Source organism: Macaca fascicularis, chromosome 4 (assembly GCF_037993035.2).
Source record: "Macaca fascicularis isolate 582-1 chromosome 4, T2T-MFA8v1.1".
In the NCBI taxonomy this organism is placed as follows: Eukaryota; Metazoa; Chordata; class Mammalia; order Primates; family Cercopithecidae; genus Macaca; species Macaca fascicularis.
This window is the reverse complement of record NC_088378.1, coordinates 154,399,931-154,422,750: the sequence shown is the minus strand read 5'-3', so window position 1 is coordinate 154,422,750 and position 22,820 is coordinate 154,399,931. Positions and strand designations below refer to the sequence as shown.

At 43.7% G+C, this 22,820-nt stretch overlaps 1 long non-coding RNA gene across 1 annotated transcript; it reads left to right on the top strand.

The window, feature by feature from the left end:
- Nucleotides 1–4,000: 4,000 nt before the first annotated feature.
- LOC123572899 (uncharacterized) lies at nucleotides 4,001–8,150 on the top strand. The gene is made up of 2 exons (XR_006697446.3): nucleotides 4,001–4,369; nucleotides 5,605–8,150. It is a non-coding gene; the product is annotated as an uncharacterized lncRNA (long non-coding RNA).
- Nucleotides 8,151–22,820: the final 14,670 nt, after the last annotated feature.

Here is a 22,820-nt window from a genome sequence, read left to right as displayed (position 1 = left end):
CTTGACTAAACTATACGCTTACCTGATTTTGATTCAGCGACTGCCTCTAGAGAAGATTGGGTTAGAGTATTACGCGGAATTTTCACAGTCAACAAAGCCCATCCTAAGAAAAGTGGAAAAATGCAGGTGCCAACCCACAAGCCCTACAGAAGACGAGGGGTGGCGTGTGGAATGTGGACAGGGCAGAAAGTCACATTTCTTGAAGAACTTTATTCACCGGGCACTGTGCTAGGTACTTTAGAGGCAATCCTTAGTCTCCACTATGTCCTAAATGAAAAAAATAGGTGGCATCTCTAAATAACAATGAAGAAACTGAGACCTGAGTGGTTAAGCAACTTGCCTAAGGCTCATCTACTCAGCAATGATGCAGCCATTATTTGCAGGCCAGAATCCAAGGTTTACTCCCTGCTCAGCTGCCCTGGGGAGAGTGCTGCTCTATCAGAAAACAATGCTGTTCTTTCATTGTGCTAATACCAGGAAAGGAGGAAGTGCAAACAGTACTACCACTCGGCTAGGGCAAGACTTCTCATACTTTTTTTGTCCACCACTGTAGTAAGAAATACATTTTAAAGGAAGACCCAGTGCAGCTGTATATATAAACCTTCACATTTTTATATATGGAACTGAATGAAGCAAGTCTTATGTTTAGTAAGTGGGAAGTGCTCTGACTTCTACTGAAGTAATCTGATCTATTAGTTCATAAAACAAACAAAATGCTGATCCTGATCCTGCAGGTTGGGGGTGGTCTGCACAGCAAAAGCATTCTTTGGGTGTTTCAGACTGGAGATTTGTTTGCACTTTTGGACAAAGGAATTTTCACAGCCTCTTTCCTCTTTTGCATTCATTTCTCGGGCTAAGGACCCAAGGTTACCATTTTATGACTTATTTTTCCTGTAAAGGCTCTCTGGTTCTATGATCTCCAAGAGGCTTTCCACTCTACTTGTGTGTAGGGTTACATCCCATAATATATTCTACATCTTCACCTTCCTGAGAACAAAGGACTCTACTGTAGCCCTAATCTGTTGACGACATTTGCACAGACACAGCTCTGAGGGTGTGTGCGTAACAGGCAGGTTAACGCAGGAGGAGGGCTCCCTGGTCCTACCCCTACTGTGGGGCATAGACTATTTTTAGATGCAAAAGTTTGGAAAGGCATTTGCTCATTCCTGTTAATTATATCAATTTTCTTTTTCAAAGAATAGTTAAACTACAGTTATTCTCTACTGTGTACACAATCATAGAGGAGTTTCGAATGTGAGAAAGTTGATAATGTTTGCTTTTTAAAAAATTCCCCCTTATCTAGGTTAGGTATATAGATTTCCCCCTTATGACTTCTATTTTTAAATCAGCGCTTTTAAACTTCATCTGCTGAATTTTTTGCTAGAGTTGGTGGTCCCTGGTACTGAGATGACAATGTGCTAGCAGCCACTCTGGCGGCGCTTGAAGAGCCCTTCAGCCCGCCAGGGCACCTTGGGAGGCCCTCTCTGGCCTGGCTGAGGCCGGAGCCTCCTCCCTCTGCTTGCGGGGAGGTGTGGAGGAAAAGGCGCGGGCGGGAACTCCGGCTGCGCTCGCGGGCCGGTGTGAGTTCTGGCGGGCGTGGGCGCGGGCTCAGCGGGCCCCGCACACGGAGCGGCCAGACTGCACTGCCGGCCCAGGGCAGTGAGGGGCTTAGCACCCGGGCCAGCAGCTGCGGAGGTTGCGCCGGGTCCCCTAGCAGTGCAGGCATGCCGGTACCACACTCAAATTCTCACCAGGTCTTAGCTGCCTCCTGGCGTGGCAGGGCTTAGGACCTACAGCCCGCCATGTCTGAGCTCCTCTCCCTGCGGTGGGCTCCCGCGCGGCCTGAGCCGCCTCGACGGCCGCCGCCCCCTGCTCTGTGGCGCCCGGTCCCATCGACAGCCCAAGGGCTCAGGAGTGCAGGTGCCGCTCAGGATTGGCGGGCAGCTCCGCCTGCAACCCCAGAGCAAAATCCACTGCATGAAGCTATCTCGCCTCCTGAGCCAGACGGCGACTTGGAGGACTTTTATATCTAGCAGGAGGATTGTATGTGCACCAATCAGCACTCTGTGTCTAGCTCAGGGTTTGTAAATACACCAATCAGTACTCTCTGTCTAGCTCAAGGTTTGTACATACACCAATTGATACTCTGTATCTCGCTAACTAGCACTCTGTGACTCTGTGTCTAGTTTAAGGATTGTAAACGCACCAATCAGCACTCTGTGAAAACAGACCAATCAGCTCTCTGTAAAAGAGACCAATCAGCTCTCTGTAAAATGGACCAATCAGCAGGATGTGGGTGGGGCCAGATAAGGGAATAAAAGCAGGCTGCCCAAGCGGGCAAAGAACTACCGGGTGGGTGATGTTGCTGTTTGCCGTTAGTCTTGCGGGTGGTCATTTTTTTGGGTTTTTTGTTGCTTTAATGAGCTGTAACACACATTGGGAAGGTCTGTGGTTTCATTTCTGAAGCTAGGAAGGCCGTGAAGACACTGGGAAGACTGAACAATTTCAGACAGGCTGTTTTGAAGAGTTGTAATACTCACCAGGGAGACCGTGAACCCACTGGAAAGAAAAAGGTCCAGACCCTGAAAGCAAACTTCAGATAAGCCATCTTTAACGATTATGATACTCAACTGTGCGGATCCATGGCTTCATTTTTTTTTTTTTTTTTTTTTTTTTTTGAGACGGAGTCTCGCTGTGTCACCCAGGCTGGAGTGCAGTGGCGCGATCTCGGCTCATTGTAAGCGCCGCTTCCCGGGTTTACGCCATTCTCTTGCCTCAGCCTCCGAGTAGCTGGGACTACAGGCGCCCGCCACCACGCCTGGCTAGTTTTTTGTATTTTTAGTAGAGACGGGGTTTCACCATGTTAGCCAGGATGGTCTCGATCTCCTTACTTCGTGATACACCCGCCTCGGCCTCCCAAAGTACTGGGATTACAGGCTTGAGCCACCGCGCCCGGCCGGCTTCATTCTTTAAGTGGGTGAGACCAAGAACGCACCAGTGCGGGACACTGAAGGACCACGAATTATGCATCTCCATGTTTTAGTCTGTTCACGCTGCATAACAAAATGGCTGAAACTATAGGAATTTTACTTTTTTTTGGTTCTGGAGACTAAGGAAGTCCAAGATAATGGTCTTGGCTAGGAAGGTTTTATTCTGTGGCTGCTCTTGTAGGCAGCTGCCTTTTTGCTGTGTGCTCACATGACCTTGTTGAGAGAACTCTGGTCTCTTCTTTCTATAAGGGTACTGATCCCATCATGGGGGTTCTAGGATGACCGCATTTAAACCTCCCAAAAGACCCCACCTAAAAATACCAACACATTGGGGACATTAACCTAAATTTCGGAGGGATGGAAACATTCAGTCCATAATACTTTGTACGCTCGAGTTGTATGATGGAGGAAGAGAGAAGCTTGTTAGAGGGCCCACTTAAGTGAACTTTGCTCTAGAGAGCGCATCCTAGCTACTCTTAACTTACCCTTTGTGCTTAGTTCTTTCAAGGGCACACTGATTTCAGCATCTTCGTCATAGTTGAAATTAAAGCTCTGAATGTTAAATTGGAAGGCTGCTGTGCACGAATTTTTGTGTTTAGTATTAAGGCCTCTTGAATGCATGCACTTGAGAAATGTACGCTGCTCTGTGCAAATCATACAATTTATCCATCAGCTTCCATCGTTAATTTAACATACTGGTAGCAGAGAAGGCACTACTCAGTTCTCAAGTGACTGCCTTAATCATACTCTCCCCTTTCTTTGGTTCTTCCACTTAGTATTTCTAGTGTCATCTTCCTCCTCTTTGATTCTTCACTGCCTCTTCCTTCTTGCTCAGGAAGACGTGAATAAAGGAGCAGTGAGCTGTTTACTTTTCTGCATGTGTACCGGAAGGAGCCAGACCTGGTACATTCATTTGAGATAAGCAGAGTTGGGTTGTAGTTAAATGTTTGCAGAGAATGTTCCAAGGAAAACAGTGTGCGGGTTTAGGTAGGGAAAGTGCCCTGTGAGTCAGTATCAGATGAAGCCTTTGTTGTGGTGCTGGGAATGTGGTACTTGGGCTATGGAGAAAGACTCCCACAACCTGAATAATAGCCTGTGGCCAAGAGACTTCTTTGTCTTCCAAGTAAAGCGGGCTACTGGGCAAATTCCAACTCTGGTGATCACATTTTTTTCGACATTAATCTTTCTCAGAAATACGGAGTTTTCTAAAGTGTTTTGCCAAGGCGTCCCTTGGAAGCCTGTCTATTCTTCTGGCTGAACCAACCTAAGTCACATCACTCCAGATACCATGGAGGATATCCATATAGTTATATGGAATCATAGAAATTTGTAGACGGATGAACCTTAGGGATTATCAAGTCCAACCTTCTTGATTTCAGGTAAGGAAAGCAAAGCTCCCTGGCTAGTGTCTTTTGCCAAGTGGCAAAAGAACTGGGCCTCTGTCTGGGCTTCCTGACTCTCACTCAATTCATGATTCTGTTGAATATGCCCCGGTTGGGAAAGTCTATGTTTTGTTTTGTTTTTCGGTTGCGGTAGGCTTCCTTTGAGGATGGCTTGGTATTTTAGCAAAATGCTGGGAGTTTTGCAAGCTCATGGTTTAATAGGCAGGGTTGGCATTGATTTCACGTCTAGCCGAGCTAGTAGTGGATAGAGAGGTGATAAATAAAGCTTAGAAAATGTGCTGGGATAAAATCTCTTAAGTCAACAAAACTAAAGCCATGTTGCATTCAAGACTGAATTTTGTTATTAATTCATTCTGGGGTCGGACTGGAACATTAGCTTTCCCTAGGCAGTTTTCATGGGCAATTGTATGAAGAGCTTCTCTGTCTTTAGGCATTGCGATCTATACTGAGGGAGGGGAGGGTGTGGTATTACAGAGGAGGACTGAAGGAGTGAGCTGTGTAGCCAGGAAGGAAACGGCATTTATGATTTGAAACATATTTTTCTTCTCGGTTATTTTCTTCTCTTTTTATTGAAATACAGGTTATCTAACATCTTAAGGCTTCCTCTGATAAGACGGAAACTAAAGATTAATTAACAATGTGTTTTATGGCAGGTTATGTGTTCATAAAAGGTCTTTTGATGGGAAGCCAGGAGACCAAGTAGCCTCAGTTGTGCCACTAAGAAGTCAAGAGCACCCAACAAGTCACTTCTACCCCTTGACCTCCACTTTTTTTTTTTTTTTTTTTTTTCTATGTTGCTCGGACTGGAGTGCAGTGTCACGATCTCAGCTCACTGCAACCTCTGCCTCCTGGGTTGAAGCGATTCTCGTGTCTCAGCCTCCTGAGTAGCTGGGACTACAGGCGAGTGCCACCATGCCTAGCTGTTTTGTATTTTTAGTAGAGATGGGGTTTTAACCATGTTGCCCAGACTGGTCTCGAACTTCTGGCCTCAAGAGATCCTCCTGCCTTGGACTCCCAAGGTACTGGGATTATAGGCATGAGCCGCCATACCCAGTCAAACCCCAGTTCCTTTATCAGTGTCATGAAGAGGTGAATTATTAATAGATGACTTCTTGGATTTTTTTCTAGCTTTGAAATTCTATATTATCACTTAGAGCGAGAGACCTTGTTCCTGAAACCGTTCTAATTGGGTTGTGTATTCTGCCACACAGTGCAACGGCTGCTAATGCATACGGTCCAGAATTGCCTGGTTTGCTCATTAGCACCCTGAGGATCCTGAGTCCAAGGCTGCCTTCCTTTCCCTACCAGAAGCTGATTAGGAAGATTTCATAATCTGGAGATGGATGGGATGTCCCAGACTGCAACCTCTACCTCCTGAGTTCAAGCGATTCTCGTGCCTCAGCCTCCTGAGTAGCTGGGATTACAGGCGTGCGACACCATGCCCAGCTGTTTTGTATTTTTAGAAGAGATGGAGTTTCACCATGTTGCCCAGACTGGTCTCGAACTTCTGGCCTCAAGAGATCCTCCTGCCTTGGACTCCCAAAGTGCTGGGATTATAGGCATGAGGCGCCATACCCAGCCAAACCCCAGTTTCTTTATCAGTGTCATGAAGAGGTGAATTATTAATAGATGACTTCTTGGGGTTTCTTCTAGCTTTGAAATTCTAGATTATCAGAGCAAGAGACCTTGTTCCTGAAACCGTTCTGATTGGGTTGTGTATTCTGCCACACAGTGCAACAGCTGCTAATGCATACGGTCCAGAATTGCCTGGTTTGCTCATTAGCACCCTGAGGATCCTGAGTCCAAGGCTGCCTTCCTTCCCCTACTAGAAGCTGATTAGGAAAATTTCATAATTTGGAGATGGATGGGATGTCCCAAAGACATCTTGTCCAAAGGATTCTTTCATCTCTTGTCTTGAAGGCTTGTTGTGCTACAGGTACTTTACTCAGTGTCTGCCCTGGGAGGGTAGTCCCCTTCCTCTCACAGGATCTCTCATCTGGTAGAGGTCATGAAGGGCTCTTGGCAAGTATCTTTGATTGTTTGAGGCAAGACTCAGGTGATGGTAAATGAAACTCGCCTGGGGACATTCCCTAATGGCTCAGTGCTCAGCCACTTCACTTCTGGGCCACAGATCAGCCTTTTCTGACTGCCCCCTTGGAACTGCTGATCCCTCAGGCTGCTTCTTCAGGTCTTAGGGCCAGCCCTTCTTTCAGGGAGTCTCTACCCCTTGCCCAGCATGTGCTTTGTTCACGTAGGGTTCTAACCACTCGTCTACATGGCATCCGATGGTTTTCGGCCCCTAATCTTACATCTTACACACACACACACACACACACACACACGCGTGCGCGCGCGCTTTTTAAGTAAATTTTAATTTAATTTTTTTGTTTTTGAGAGACAGGGTCTTGCTCTGTCACCTAAGCTGGAGTGCTGTGGCATGATCACAGTGTGCGCCACCATGCCTGGCTAATTTTTAATTTTTTTGTAGAGATGGGGTCTCACTGTCTCACTATGTTCCCCAGGCTGGTCTTGAGCTCCTGGGCTCAAGGGATCCTCCTGCGTCAGCCTCCCAAAGTCCTGGGATTACAGGTGTGAGCCACCATGCCTGGCCAGGAATGTGAGTTTTCTTGGGTCATAGCTTGGTAGAAAGGTGGTGAGGACCCCTGTGACTATGAGAGGTGGGAGGATAGCAGGAAAGACCTCTTGGATATTGAAACATAGAAAACTGTTGATGACAATTAAAAAAAAAAAGTGAGAATCCTCTGGGGCAGAAACCTCGAGAACAACATTGCCTAAAACTCAATGGTAAGTTTTTGTTTAGGAGCTGTAGTTTTCTATTAAACCTAAGCTTTTAGTAAAAGTTTGTTTCATGAGGTAGTAGTGATAGAGTGTTGCTTTGAATGCTGGAAAGGAGGAGGGAAGGTGGTGGCCAAAGGTGTGGGAATGGGATGAGAAATCAGAGCAGTATCCACAGGAAGCAAAGTGAGAAGTAAGACTGAGAAATCAGCAATAGCAGGAATTCGGAGTGGGATGAACCAGGAGAACATGTCTTCTGGATGCCTGGAAAAATTAGGGAGGGTATTCGATGGAAGATGGCAGATAACTGTGAAAAGGGTGACCCTAGGTAGACCTGGGGATGTTTGGTTTATCTAAATGTGACATCCACACACACAATTGTGTGCAAAATGATCTGGCATCATGCAGTACATTGGATGAGGCTGTGCACTCCCGAACCATGTAAGTCCACGGTTGCACATTAAAATCTCATGTTGAGCTTTAGAAAATACTTTGCCCTGTTCCCTCCCAGGTAGTCTGCTCTAATTGATCAGATGTGAATCCTAGACACTGAAGTTTTAAAAAAGATCTCAGGTGATTCCTAGTGTGCAGGTAGATTTGAGAAAAATCAACCAAATTGTAATTTTAAGGTGAGTTGCATCCAAGTGATTTTTACTCATTTCTATGTTTATTTCAATTATAGAGACTTAAGGGTAATCTGGGGGGTATTGTCAGCAAAAGTAATTCCCAAGAAAGGTTTATAAAACATCAAAAGTTTATACTCCGAACTATACAACATTTTAAAGCTATGTGTCAGGGACATGAAGATATGAATAAAGCATTGAACCTAGAGTTTCATTTTGATTCAGACAAACACTGTATTGAAAGTTTAATTTCCTTATCTGTCAAATAGAGCTAATCATGGTATCTGCCCAACCTCACAATTTTGGAATTAAACAATAAAGTAATAGATGCAAACCTACTTGACAAAGTTAGAAAGTTTTATTTCTAATACTGTGGGGTATTGTTTTTGTTTTTATGCAGTCCCAGTCATGAAGGATTGTATATGTGTGTGTATATATATACGTATACATATTTAAAGGTACATATGTATTTATAAAACACCTAATTATATAAACATAACATATTTATAAATGTGTGTTGTATATTAGGTATTTATATGTATACTGATAGGTACATTTATATACACAAAAATATATAAAAATATATGTCTGCATATACACGTGTATGTACATGTATACAAGGTAGCCACTGGGCCTTTGGAAGCAAGGCCTTTGGAGCCTAAGGAGTGCTGTGCCATGCACAGAGAAACCGCTCAATCACAGGTGCTGATAATTCCCAGGACTACCACCAGCCTCGCCTTTGTGCTGACAAGACTTCCTGATATATCCTCAAGAATGATCAAATGAACTGCATGCCTTATTTCTGTTTCTGCTCTTGGATGACTTCTGTGAAATCATCTCTAGGTAAGGGATTGTTATAATTTAGGATCTTTAAGATGAAGGGCAGCCCTTCATTGATTAGGGGCACGCAAGATGGAAATAAAGGTTTTATTACTTACAGGTCCTGGAGGTTACATGTCATGCCCAGAGGACACACACTGAGGTCAGGGAGCACATGAAGACAGAGAGAGAATGGAATCCATGCACCAATGACTTTACTGGGTCCAGGGTGTTATCCAGGCAGGTTTCCAGTGGGAGTTTTACCTGGTGGGTTTAGCGCAAGCAGGCATGAGTTCAGGAGGTCATGCTGTGATTGAGTGGTGGTCACTGTGACACATCTGCAGAGTCTACGTGGGCTGTGGGAGTCAGCAGGGCTTGTCCAGCACACTGTATCTAGCTGTCACTGGGCAGGGGGTCACCAGGAGGAAGTTGTATAAGGCAGATATCTGGATGGACCACATTGGGGGATTAGGTTTGGGAGTATAGAACTAGAAACTGTGCCAAGGATAACTAAGCCCTGCTTCTGGTATGAGAAAGTTAAATTTATATTCAAAATGGATGCTGAGACAACATAAAATGATAAGAATTCACTTCAGGGATATAACCTGGAGATTAGCATGGGGAATGGGATGCCCTGGAGAGCCACGGCCACTTTCCCAGCTCTCAGACAAAAGCATTCACAAGGATGTTATAGAGTTTCTTAGAAGGGCCACTGGCAGGAATGGCCCTCCCTGTGCCCCCGCGCCCCCCACCCCCCGCCCCAACCCATGAGGAATGGCCCTTCTCAGTAGCTCTTTTCAATTCCTCTCCATCCCAGGTTACCTCTGCCGCATGTTGAAACTCTCAGTGACAGAGAAGTTCTGGGCTCTTCATCCCTGTTTTGGGGCAGGGAATCTCTCTTTTGGCCTTGGGCTGTCCCTAGTAAGGAAGGAGCTCTAACAAGGCTTTTGTGTGTGTGTCAGAAGATGGCCCACCCAGTGGGAGCGCAGCAGCTCTGTTCTAGGCCCAAAAGGAAGCTCTGTAAGAACAGTCTGAGGGGAGGAGCAGCGGTTGGTGGGCATGCTGCTAAGTCACGTTAGGGGATTCCAGTAAACACATAAAAAGAATGTGGTGGTTCCCCTTCTTACACAACAGCCTAGAATGTACTTTCCATACAGTGCATCCTCAGGGAGGATTAAGAAATAAGGAATTAAGGACATGGTTTTAGGCCCTGATTTCTTTGCTGCTTAGAGCTCTTCTTTCCTCCCTTATCTTGGGGTTTTTCAAGGTATTCAAGGTCCAAGATTGAAGCTGGGATTTAGGAAGGTCACTCTGAATTTTGTTCAGCTCAAGGTACACCTTGTTTTAGGTATTCAAGGGAATTCAAGAGAGGGCAGTGGCAATGGACTGAGAGAACATCTACCTTCATCCTCATTCCCCTGTTGCCAGCAGCGAGACGACCAATGCTGGCTGTAGATATGATTACCTTTGGTCCCCATGGAAGGTCTGTGGGCCTGGAGGTGCAGGTGGGACATCAGGGCACCCCCCTGGCAGTACCATTTTGTTTTTCAAGGCTCCTTTTCCACAGCTTCTGGAAAGCTCTTAATGTTAGAAGGGAATGGTCTTCGGACCTCGGAGAGACAGGGGTCTGCATTGAAGTCTGAATCCTGCTTCTGGTTAGCCCTGGGACCTCAGGCCATTTCCGACATGTCATCCCCTCCCCTTCCCCTGTTTACCTGTTGAATGGAAACACTCTGTCAATTATAAAGTAGTACACAGAGTTAAAATATTATTGTTAAGATTTGGTGCTTACATGGAGGCTAGCTTGATTTCTATTGAGCACATGTATGTGTGGTGGGAGAAGAACTTCAACAGGGAGGTAAAGGTCAGAAAATGTAGTATATGTGCTGTGGAAGTGAGCACAAGTTCAGAAAATTTAAAAGTGCGGCTGCTGGCCGGGCGCAGTGGCTCACGCCTATAATCCCAGCACTTTGGGAGGCTGAGGCGGGTGGATCACGTGAGGTCAGGAGTTTGAAACCAGCGTGGTCAACATGGCGAAACCCTGTCTCTACTAAAAATACAAAAATTAGCCGGACATGGTGGCAGGCGCCTGTAATCCCAGCTATTTGGGACACCGAAGCAGGAGAATCACTTGAACTCAAAGATTGCAGGGAGCTGAGATTGCGCCACTACACTCCAGCCTGGGTGACAGAGCAAGACTCTGTCTCAAAAAAAAAAAGTGTGGCCTCTTGACAGGCATGGAGGGAAAAAAGAGCAGAGTGGACACTTCTCACAGAGTGTGATCAGTTATATAGACCAGAAGGAAGAAGTTGGGGGGCAGAAAGGGTGAAAAGCTATCTGGGCCATGTGTTAAAATCTATGAGAGATGACTTTTTTTTTTTTTTTTTTTTTTTTAGTGGGAGGAGCTGGTGACTTAAAAACTCTCCCTACAGGCGCTCACATTTGATTGTTACTTTTTCCTTTAGATGAAACATGGTTCTTTCACCACAATTCTCATTTAAAATATAGATATTTCTTGAAGAGGTAACATGTTAAGCTATCTATTCCTTTTCCTGTTCATTTTCCTTCTGACGGGGCAGCCTGGGTAAAAATGATGGCACGGAATTATCTGGAAAGGGAAAATCGAAATCAGGATGTGGAACAGAGGGCTTTAGAGACTCTTCTTCTTCATCACTTTGCTTTGGTTTTAGTTTCACTGGGATTTGCTGAGAGGACAGGGAATGAGTGCCCCAGGCTGTCTGCCTGAGACTGGAATTGAGGCAGGGGTGAGATGTTAACCAGAGAGCTGGGAAGGCAAATCCCTGGTATCCAGAAGCTGAATAGCACTTCTGTTCCCTCTCTGTATGCTATTGAGTGTGTTGGCCCAGCACGGTGGAAACACCGCATTACCAGGCAGAGCACCTCATGCTTCTGCAGAGAAAATGCTTTTCCGCCTCAGCTTGTGTCGCCCCAGATGCACTCTGATCTCAGAGGGAAATGTGTGCTAATGGTAATTAATGAATAACCTATCGCAGTTTACAAAAACCTTTCAAATCCAGCACGGCATTAGGTTCTCATGTGTTCCTCTCAGGGTGCTAGATGAAATTCTGACTCTAATTCCTCTAGTAGATGAGGAAATAAGAACGCGGAGTTGCTTAAGATTACTCACTTGGAAAGTCATGAAGTTGCCCGGAAGCAATATGGCTCGCCCTTGCACCAAATCTTACTGTTGACAATGACGATGGTGGGTGCTTCTCTTACTGGAATATCAGTTTATTTCTCCAGCTCTTCTCTGAGGAAAATAATACCCCTGAGGACAAATTTGAGGCACTCTTATGTGAAATGCTGACTCCCTGAGAAGAAAGGGAACGTTGGAAGCCAGGAATGCTTGTGCAGTTCCTCTCATGCTGCAGTTTTCTGGTGCCATCTGCTGCTCTGTTCAAGTAATGGCAGACAAATGGCTCTTGGTTGAAGAAGGGCAATGGTTGTAGTGAAGTGAGTCTTTCGGGTAACAGAATTGAGTTTTTTATCAAACTAGGGTGTGTGTGGGTCATTGTACTCATTTCAGTGGTTTATGAGGACTTTTTAAAAGTTGTCTTTTCCCATTTATGCAGCCAACAGACACATGAAAAAATGCTTATCATCACTGGCCATCAGAGAAATGCAAATCAAAACCACAATGAGATACCATCTCACACCAGTTAGAGTGGCGATCATTAAAAAGTCAGGAAACAACAGATGCTGGAGAGGATGTGGAGAAATAGGAACACTTTTACACTGTTGGTGGGACTGTAAACTAGTTCAACCATTATGGAAGACTGTGTGGCGATTCCTTAAGGATCTAGAACCAGAAATACCATTTGACCCAGCCGTCCCATTACTGGGTATATACCCAAAGGATTATAAGTCATGCTGCTATAAAGACACATGCACACGTATGTTTATTGCAGCACTATTCACAATAGCAAAGACTTAGAACCAACCCAAATATCCATCAGTGACAGACTGGATTAAGGAAATGTGGCACATATATACCATGGAATACTATGCAGCCATAAAAAAGGATGAGTTCGTGTCCTTTGTAGGGACATGGATGCAGCTGGAAACCATCATTCTGAGCAAACTATCGCAAGAACAGAAAACCAAACACTGCATGTTCTCACTCATAGGTGGGAATTGGGCAATAAGAACACTTGGACACAGGAAGGGGAACATCACACACCAGGGCCTATTGTGGGGTGGGGGGAGGGGGGAGGGATAGCATTAGGAGATATACCTAATGTAAATGATGAGTTAATGGGTGCAGCACACCAACATGGCACATGTATACATATGTAACAAACCTGCATGTTGTGCACATGTACCCTAGAACGTAAAGTATAAAAAAAAAAAGTTGTCTTTTCCCCAAGAAACTAGGATTGCCCGGAAAGATCTGATGTGCACCTCATGGTATGCTATGCTATTAATTATACCCATGAATAGTTGCATATTAAGAGAGACAGAAAGAAAGAACAGTAATTCCTTCCAAAGGAGGGATCCCTCCAGTAGACTCTGAGTATTTGAGGGTAAAAACCAATTTAGTTATCTTCATACCACTAACCTACCAAGTGCCTGCCACCAGTTGTGGGCACCAATGAAATATATGCTCAGTCTGTCACCGATGGTACAATTTTGAGCATGGTGGCATATGGATGAGACTATGTACATCCTCCCTGGCCAGCAGTCTTCTCAGAACATGAGTGAGTTATGGAATTCTTCTCTTATTTCCACGGAGGCAGGTAGCCTGAGCATGGGGGATATACAACTTTAAGAGACAAATCCAATCCAGTTCTTTATAAAGGACAGGGCTGGATTTTACTTTTAGAGGCTAGTTAAGGAACATGAAAAGATGACAGCATTTAATCTATAAAATGGAGAGAATGTGACATAATCCATTTGTAGGCCCCATTCTTAACATCGAGAATTAGGATCTTAGAGACAGGGACTCTAGCCGAGGGACGGGGCAGGAATAGTTCCTAAGTTTAGAAAAGTTTCCACTGGGGCAGAGATTCCCAAGATACGTCTCTTGCGTCTCATGAGAAGATACAGAAGGCAGACTTGGAAGCAGTTTTTTCTTTGGACATCTTGCTCCTGCTAACCACCTGTGCAAGGCATCGCCAGGTGTCCCTAGCCCTAGATTTCACCCAGCTACTTCTTGTGGGCTGTGGGGAGGGTGTGGAGCAGCATCTGCTAATGTTCAATCTAACACCCACATATAATGGCTTGGGGCCTTTCTGTTAGGAAGTGGGAGTATTGCTGAGGAGGCAGAGTCTACAAGCCTAAAATGAGAATGATGATATCTCCCCTTTATTTTATTTTTACACTTAATTCAGCAAGCAGCTATGTGCATGAACAGGTGTGTGAGTTAAAATATGCCTTTACATGTGATTATTTAAAGGAAACTAAGTTCTTTTGAAAAGCAAAGAATCTTTTTGCAAAGTGAATAATCATGACACAATTCAATTGATAATCTATGAGTTAGCTAGGATGTATTCATTAAAAGGTCTCTGTTGTTACCCACATTTTATATGTTTAAGGGAATATAGAAGAACTTTTAGTCTTTGACCAAGAAATGGATTAGCTGGTAAGTATTGAGGCAAAAATACATGTTCTTATTTATAAAATTATAAGATTATTTATACAAAATTATATAATATTAATATGATAAATATACGTTATAAATTGGTTTCTAGATCAACTCTCCAAAATCAATTAAATCTATGATATAGGTGAAATCACAACATTTGTAATTAAGAAGAATGCTGATAGAATGTTCAAAATTATAAAGGAGATAAAAATACTGAGTAGAAATATGTGTTTAGTTCTCATTAAAATGTTTGAGTAGATATTTGAGTATTAAAAACACAAGAAGATATTTTCGTTAAGCTTGAAGAACTCCAAGAATTTGAGATGTTGGTGCCTTGATTCTTGTGGCTAATTCAATCTAAAAACGTGCAGCTTTGCTGTCTGAGTACATACATATATATATACTAGCTTTTACTTACCAATTAGGCAGTTTCTCTCTCAGAACTGAAACAGAGGAAGTAAGGAGAGATTTTCCTGGACTTTCTAGGTAAGATCTAGAAGACAAAGATGGAGGAATAGAGTTGGACAAAAATATGTATAGGTGTGATAATACAGATACAGTTATCTTGGTCTGTGAGTGATTACTGGCCTGTAAGTGGAAAAATTAAGAAAATCAACTCATGTTAGTTTGCACACTTCCCTGATTCCTGAAAGAAGAGCTTTATCTGCTGGAGTTTCCATGTTGACTGACAATCATATATGTTAAAAGGAGAACAACATTTTACATGTTTAATGACTTTTGGAAAGTCATTTGCAATTTTTTTTTTTTTTTCACACAGCAGCATTATACAGTGGTTTGGGAAAGGAATTTCAATTTGGGAATTTTATTTAAAATCAAAATTCAATTGCCTTCCCCAAACTCCTTTAAAGTTGCTAATTTTTATTCTGATACCACTAGTGAAGGGCCTAACTCGGGCTTCTCAGGATGACATCCCAATAAAATCCCGTGGCAACCAAGCTCTTCACGACAAGTACTCAGCTGCCTTTCTATCTCTGTGTGTGTTGAACAGGGAGACAGCTGTGAGTCATCAAATACACATTGGGGTCATTTGGGAACTAATCTTTATAAAGATGAAAACTGCGTCTGAGTGTTTATTGATGTCTTCACTTCAGTGCAAGATAAAGAAGCTCCGCCAAGTAATGCAGTGGGCCCTCAGAGTGTGGTCCTGGGACCCGCCATGTCAGCATCAGTAGGGAACTTGTTAAAAAAGCAGTTCTCCAGTGAGAACACATGGACACAGGGAGGGGAAGAACACACACTGGAGTCTGTCCAGGAGGGGGGTTGTGGAGGGAAAGGGAAAACATCAAGATAAATAGCTAATGCATGCTGGGCTTAATACCTTAGATGATGGTGAAGCGGCTACATTACCTGGGGTATATATCCTGGGGTTTGTTGTGGTGTGCCAGGAAAATTTAGGACACAGACACACATGAGGAGTTTAGGAGTAGAGGTTTAATAGGCAGAAGAGAAGAAGAGAAACAGCTCTCTTTATAGGGAGAGGGTTCTCCCAGTGGAAAGGAGGGGGCCAGCGGTAAATGTGCCAGGTTTTATAGTCAGATTTGAGGAGGTGATGTCTTATTTACATAGGACTCACAGATTGGTTCAATTGGGTACGATGTTTACATAGTGTATGGGGAAGGCTGGTTCCGCACCCTAATCTTACTATGCAAATGGACTTTCCAGTTGACTGGGGACATCTTGTCTGCTCCTCACTGGACACGTGGCTGATAAAGGGAAGGGAAGACAGAGCCACCATCTTGAACATGTCTTGTCCCTAGTTCCTGGCGGCATTCACCCGTGCAAGCTCCTAGCTTGCTTGTCTATGTCTGCAGCTTGACTTTACAGGCTACTCTTTCTTAGAAAATGATTTTGGGCTGCTTTTCGTTAAAAAAAAAAAGCCTCACTGATGACTCCCATACCCTTACTATCTGCCTAAGTGATTTCTTCTTAACTCCTATATCAATGGGCTAATAGGTGCCCTGCACACAAACCACTATGGCACACGTTTACCTATGTAACAAACCTGCATGTCCTGCACATGTATCCTGGAACTTAAAATTAAATTTAAAAAATTTTTCAAAAAGCAGTTCTTGAGCCCCATTCCAGACCTCTTGAATGAGAAACTTGGGAAGGAGGGTTCGGTAATCTGTGTTTTAATACATCCTCCTGGGGATTGTGATGCAAGCTTAATATTGAGAACCACTGAGTAATGTGTGAATGAGGTCAGGAGAGTTAAAGAAGTAGGCTAAGGGGAGAAGTCAATTCAGGCTAATTCACTCCAAAACACCAACATTATTCTATATCTGAAAGAAAATTGAAAGGAACCTTAAGAATGATCTTCCTCAGGGTTAGAAAATAAACTAAACACAGCCTAAGGAACAATGGGAAAGGATCGTGGATACTACCACCGATTTCTCTTGGGGTTGAAGCTGAAAGTGTTAATCAGGTCTACCGTACCTTATCTAAAATTTCAATGTCACCAAAGCTCTGGCAATTAAGAATTTTACTGTAGGTCTGGTACCAAAACTCATTGGTGGCAAAATCTAACTGGAGTTCATCTGAGGCTTTAGATTCATCATATTTATCCCACTTCAAGTGAATATTCATGTTTTGCTTTAATTATCAACTTATTTGTAGGATAGTTCTGCTGGGGAGGCAGTGGGTCTGAGAGCCACTACTGGGTAGGAAGTTTAGCCCTTCTCTGTCCAGTGCTCCCTAGACTGCAGCTTCCTTGGGCACAAAGCCATAGCTTGAACCACTTTGAGGCCCAGTAGCTTACACGGAGCCCTGTGTGCTGAATGAATGGGAAAGTTCCTATCATGAAAAGGTGTCATCAAGGAGGTCCAAGTGACCTCCAGTTTCCAGAGTTGAGGCAGTTAGCTTTCCTGTCATCACACCAGGCCATTGAACTCTCAGAGCAAAGACCAACTGAAAGTGAATGTAAAGATTACCCTTCCCTTCCTAAAAACAGAACGAAGCAAAACAAAAAACAAAAAACTAAACTAAATTCTATCCTATATTTCAGTTGTATAGTTTTTCTGTAATATCCTTTCTCCTTTCTCCACTTAGTCATCATGTCTCCTTAGACTCCTCTGGGCTGTGATAATTTCTCAGACTTTCCTTGGTCTTGATGACCCTAACAATTTTTTTTCATTTTAGTTGACATGTAATAATTGCACATATTTATGGGGGTACAGAATATTTCAGTATCACTAATTTCTTAATTTTTAAATTAATTTCTTAATTTTTCCACTTACAGACTAGTAATCTACTCACAGACCAAGATAGCTGTATCTGTATTATAACACCCATACATATTTTTGTCCAACTCTATTCTTCCATTTTTATCTTCTAGATCTTACCCAGTCAATCCAGGAAAATCTCTTCTTACACCCTCTGTCTGTTTCAATTCTGAGGGAGAAATTGCCTAATTGATGAGTAAAAGCTAGTATATATATATCTACTCAGACAGGAAAGCTACATGTTTTTATTTTATTTTACTTTATTTATTTATTTTTTTGAGACAGAGTCTTATTCTGTGGCCCAGACTGGAGTGCAGTGGTGCCATCTTGGCCCACTGCAAACTCTGTCTCCTGGGTTGAAGCAATTCTCCTGTCTCAGCCTCCCGAGTAGTGAAATTACAGGTGCCCATCACCACACCCAGTTAATTTTTGTATTTTTAAAGTAGAGACAGGATTTCATCATGTTGGCCAGGCTAGTCTCGAACTCCTGACCTCAAGTGAGCCACCCGCCTCGGCCTCCCAAAGTGCTGGGATTACAGGTGTGAGCCACAGTTCCCGGCCAGAAAGCTACATGTTTTTAGATTGAAATACCCACGTACATTGTGTAGTGATCAAATCAGGTTAATTAGCATATTCATCACCTCAAACATTGATCATTTCTTTATGTTGGGAACCTTCAAAATCCTCTCTTCTAGCTTTTCAATATATGCAATAAATTATTATTAACTATAGTCACCCTACAGAGGTACAGAGAACATTATAACTTATTTCTCTTGTTTAGCTATAATTTTATTTCTGTTAACCAACCTCTCCCTATCCTCCAGTCCCTCTATCCTCCCAGCCTCTAATAACCATTATTCTGTTCTCTATTTCTATGAGCCCAATTTACGTTTTTAGCTTCCAGATGAGTGAGAATACGTGGTATTGATTTTTCTGTGCCTGGCTTACTTAACATAATTGACCTTGACAGTTTTGAAGAGTACTGGTCAGGTATTTTGTAGAATTCCCCTCTATTGAAAATTGATGTTTTAGCCTCTTGATTAGACTAGGATTATGGGTTTTTGGAAGGAAAACCACAGAGGTGGAATGCCACTTTTATCACACCATATTAGGGGTTATCCTTGATAGGGCTCTCCTTAGCTGAGGTGGTGAATTGGTTGCTATCTCATCACTCTCTGTATATCAGGACCCCCGCCAGCCTTTGATGCTCCAGGATTATGCCTAATTGCCACAGAATTCAGAGTTGAGTTTTGGCTGACTCAGCTGTGCTAGCCTTGCCAATGGAAAAATAAATCCAACTCAAACCAACTCAAGAAAGGAATTTCTTGACTCATGTTTCTATAAAACCTAGGATACTGTTTTTAGGCATGGCAAGATCCAGGAACTCAATCACAAGCATTCAGAAACTCTCATGTATTGGCTGTGGTTTTTCTTGGATTGATTTCATTTTTAGGTTGGCCCTCTCCAAATTATAGAAAAGATGATTCCTAGACATTCCAGAATCATTGCGTGATCCCAGAGCTAGGCTTTTTATAGAAGAAGAACATGATAATATGAAAGCCCAGCAGAAGCCCCAGGAAAGCGCCATGCTCAGTTCAGGTCGGATGCTTATTTCAGGATCAGCTGCAGGAAATGTGCCACTCTGATTGGTCAGGTGTGAGTCACGTGCCCATACCCCTGCCCCCATCTAAAACCACGAGGACCGAAGAAGAGCAAAGGGAGAGAAAGGTGAATGGCAGTACACATATGATGTCTTTAGTGACTTATCTAAACTCGTTTGTTAAAGTGGAATTAGTACTATGTACAGGAGGACTTTTGAGAGCAAAAAGAGAAAATTTATATAATATTACCTACACTTAGTTCTATGGTAAGCCAGGTGCTTTTCTAAGCATTTCACATATATCAACTCTCCTGATCTGTAGAACTGCCCTAGGAAATAGACACCTTTATTACCTTAATTTTACAGACAAGAGAACCCAGGCACAGAGAAATTAGGTAACTCTCCCACCGTTATATGACTGATAATTGGCAGAGACAAGACTTGAACCCAGGTATTCTGACTCGGTGTGTTCTTAACCATCTTGTGATACTGTCTACTGAGAAAGTGATATGGGAGGGGTCAGTGAAGTGCTGGGTAGAGAAGGGCAGGGTCCGTGGCGAGGGCTCCACCCTCAGGCTTGTGCCCACGGACCTAAGTGAGAAAAGGAACTTCTGTTTTTGCGCCAAAATGTTGCATTTTCCAAGACCACTCTGGCCTGCCTTGCCCCCAACCCTGTGCCTATAAAAACCTGAGACCGTAGCAGGCACAGGCACATGCAGCTGGACATTGAGAGGAGCAGAGGAGCAGAAGGCTCAGACACCAGCAGATGCCAGCAGGCCATAGACGGCGGGAAGATGTCGAATTTGGTTGGCGTTGGTTGGAGGAGAGTCTAGCCGCTGGGTGGCCCAACTCCAGGGGAAGGCCACCTTCCCTTTCCATCCCCCTTCCGGCTTCCACATCCATCTCACTGAGAGCTACTCAATAGAACCTTGTGCTCATTCTTCAAGCCTACGTGTGATCCGATTTTCCCGGTACACAAGGGCAAGAATCGGGGACACAGAAAGCCTTCCCTTCTGCCCTTGTGATAAAGCAGAGGGTCTAATTGAGCTGATTATCACAAGCTGCCTGCAGACGGCAAAAGCTGAAAGAGCACACTGTTACACGTGCCCACTGGGGCTTCAGGAGTTGTAAACACCCAACCCTAGATGCTGCCTTGGGGTCGGAGCCTAAAAAGGCTCCCCACGACCTGCCCATCTGCATGCTCCCCCTAGGGGGGCACCAAAGATGCAAGCCACACCCCTGTCGCATGCCCTGCATGGGGAAGAAGGGAACTCCTTCTGTTTCAAAAGCATTGGACAAAGTTAGTTTGATGGATGTTTCCTTTGGGACCAAGGCGCTTATGCAATTGCTGGGATTGTTGGTTGTTATTGGTTCAGAGCTGAGTCCTCATCTGAATGGAGCAGCCGACCCCAGGGTTCACTCCATTCTTGGGGACAGCCTCCATCCAGTGCCTGCCTGATGTGGAGGTCAAAGGCCTGTGCTCCTGGTCCCTGTAGGGTTATCACGGTGCCAGAGCTTCCTATCAGACCAGTCAACATGCCCCTCTGCCTGATGCTGCTTGCCTCAACCTCTTACAGGTATCATTTCTGGGACCATTCCCGAGTAAAACTTTTTCCTGCTTAAAAATCTCATTTTAGAGTCTATTTTCCAGAAAACTCAACTCACAGAGGCCAACTGCTATTCTTCATATTTGTGCATTCCACAGGGTCTAGCATAATGAAATTGCAAATTGACTCCAAGATGAATGAATGATGTATAGGCATTTCTCAGGAAATGTTAAGATGAGACATATTGACCCCATTCTCTTCCTGATAAAAGGGCCTCAAAATACCTAAAATATTGACTTAAGTCTCTGCTTAAGGGTCACTCTACTACAAAGCCTTTCCTTATCAACTGGTATAAAATTCCATCCCCCTCTCTATTACTCTCAATCCCTCTCACTCTGCTTTATTTTCTTATCATAACACTTATCACCAAGTATCTCCCTCTCTGTTTATATCTCTGTCTCTTACTTTCTCTATCTCTAAATCTTTCTTTATATCTATTTCTAAATCTGTATTATCTCTATCTATCATCCGTCTATATCTATCTTTAAATCTGTCTCTATTATCTATCTATTGATAAATATCTAGATATAGATCTCTGTCTTTAAATTACACACACACACACACACACACACACACACACCCCTCCTTCTGCACCCCATTAATAAAGAGTCAAGAGAGGAAGATTTCTATTTTGTTCATTTTATCCTCAGTGCCTACATCAGTCTCTGGCTTGTAGTGGGTGCTCATTAAGTATGTGTTGAATGAGTGAAAGCTAAAATCAAGGAGATGAAGTAAGAGAGAGGGCCAGGCACAGTGGCTCACGCCTGTAATCCCAGTACTTTGGGAGGCCGAGGCAGGTGAGTCACCTGAGGTCAGGAATTCAAGACCAGCCTGGCCATGTGGCAAAATCCCATCTGTACTAAAAACACAAAGCTGGGCATGGTGGCAGGCGCCTATAATCCCAGCTACTTGGGAGACGGAGGCAGGAGAATCCCTTGAACTCAGGGGGCGGAGGTTGCAGTGAGCTGAGATTGCGCCATTGCACTCCAGCCTGGGTGAAAGAGGGAGACTCCGTCTCAAAATAAATAATAAATAAATAAATAAATAAATAAATAAGAGAGAGGCAAAAGGGCAACTCACAGAAAGACTAAGCTGGTAGCATAGAGAACACCAGCAGCAGCCCTGCTGAGACATGCACCATGCTCTGAGGCTCAGACAACAGCTGTGTTCTGCACAGTGTACCCCTTTCCTCTTGGGCACCGGCTTGCACTCTGACCTTGAGTCTGGATCCTTTTCCATAGGCAATCGCGAGCCTGCTAATTACACAGTGTGTGATTTTAGACAAATCTCTTCCTCTTTCAGCTTTAATTTTTCTGTCTGTAAAATGAGAATTCTGTGCTTCTTACCTGATAGGGACTAAATGCAATACCTTACATAAAGCTCTTAGGAGAGTCATGTACACAGTATGCTCAATAGATTCTCTGATTGGTTGTGATATTTGTGGCAATATTAGGAGATATATGATCTGTTGGGGGTACAGAGGGGATTTATGCTCTGAACTGGACATTAGACAAAGATTAGACAACTTAGCTTCACTAATTCTGAGTCTGTGGTTTGAGGTGACAATCTGAGTGGAAACTAATTTGCTTTTTCTAAGCAGAGCAAAGCTCACTCTTTGTATTGATCTGAGTAGGGCACTTTTCCTTAGAAACATATATACGTAGTTTTGCAGTGCAGCACAGGGCAGTCGTTAAGAGCATGAACTCTGGGGCTAGATCACTTGGGTTTAATTTTTGGCTCTATGACACACTAGCTCTGACACTGGGCAGTTATGTAACACCTTCTGCCTTGATTGTTTTCATCTTTAATATCAGGGTAATAGAAAGGGACTAGGTCTAATGTGCTCAGTTTTTCTTAGACCTTTTAGATACCTATTTGAGCCTGCACATGGACTGGTCTTGTCACAACTGTCATGTGATGGCTAATTTACAATTGAATGTCTGGACAATAAAGCAAGATGATGCCAATGGGATTGTAAGTAAGTGCATGAAGAACTGGATGGTAGGCTGGGCGCAGTGGCGGAGGCTGAGGTGAGCGGATCATGAGGTCAGGAGATCAAGACCATCCTGGCCAACATGGTGAAACCCCATATCTACTAAAAATACAAAATGTAGCTGGGCATGGTGGCACGTGCC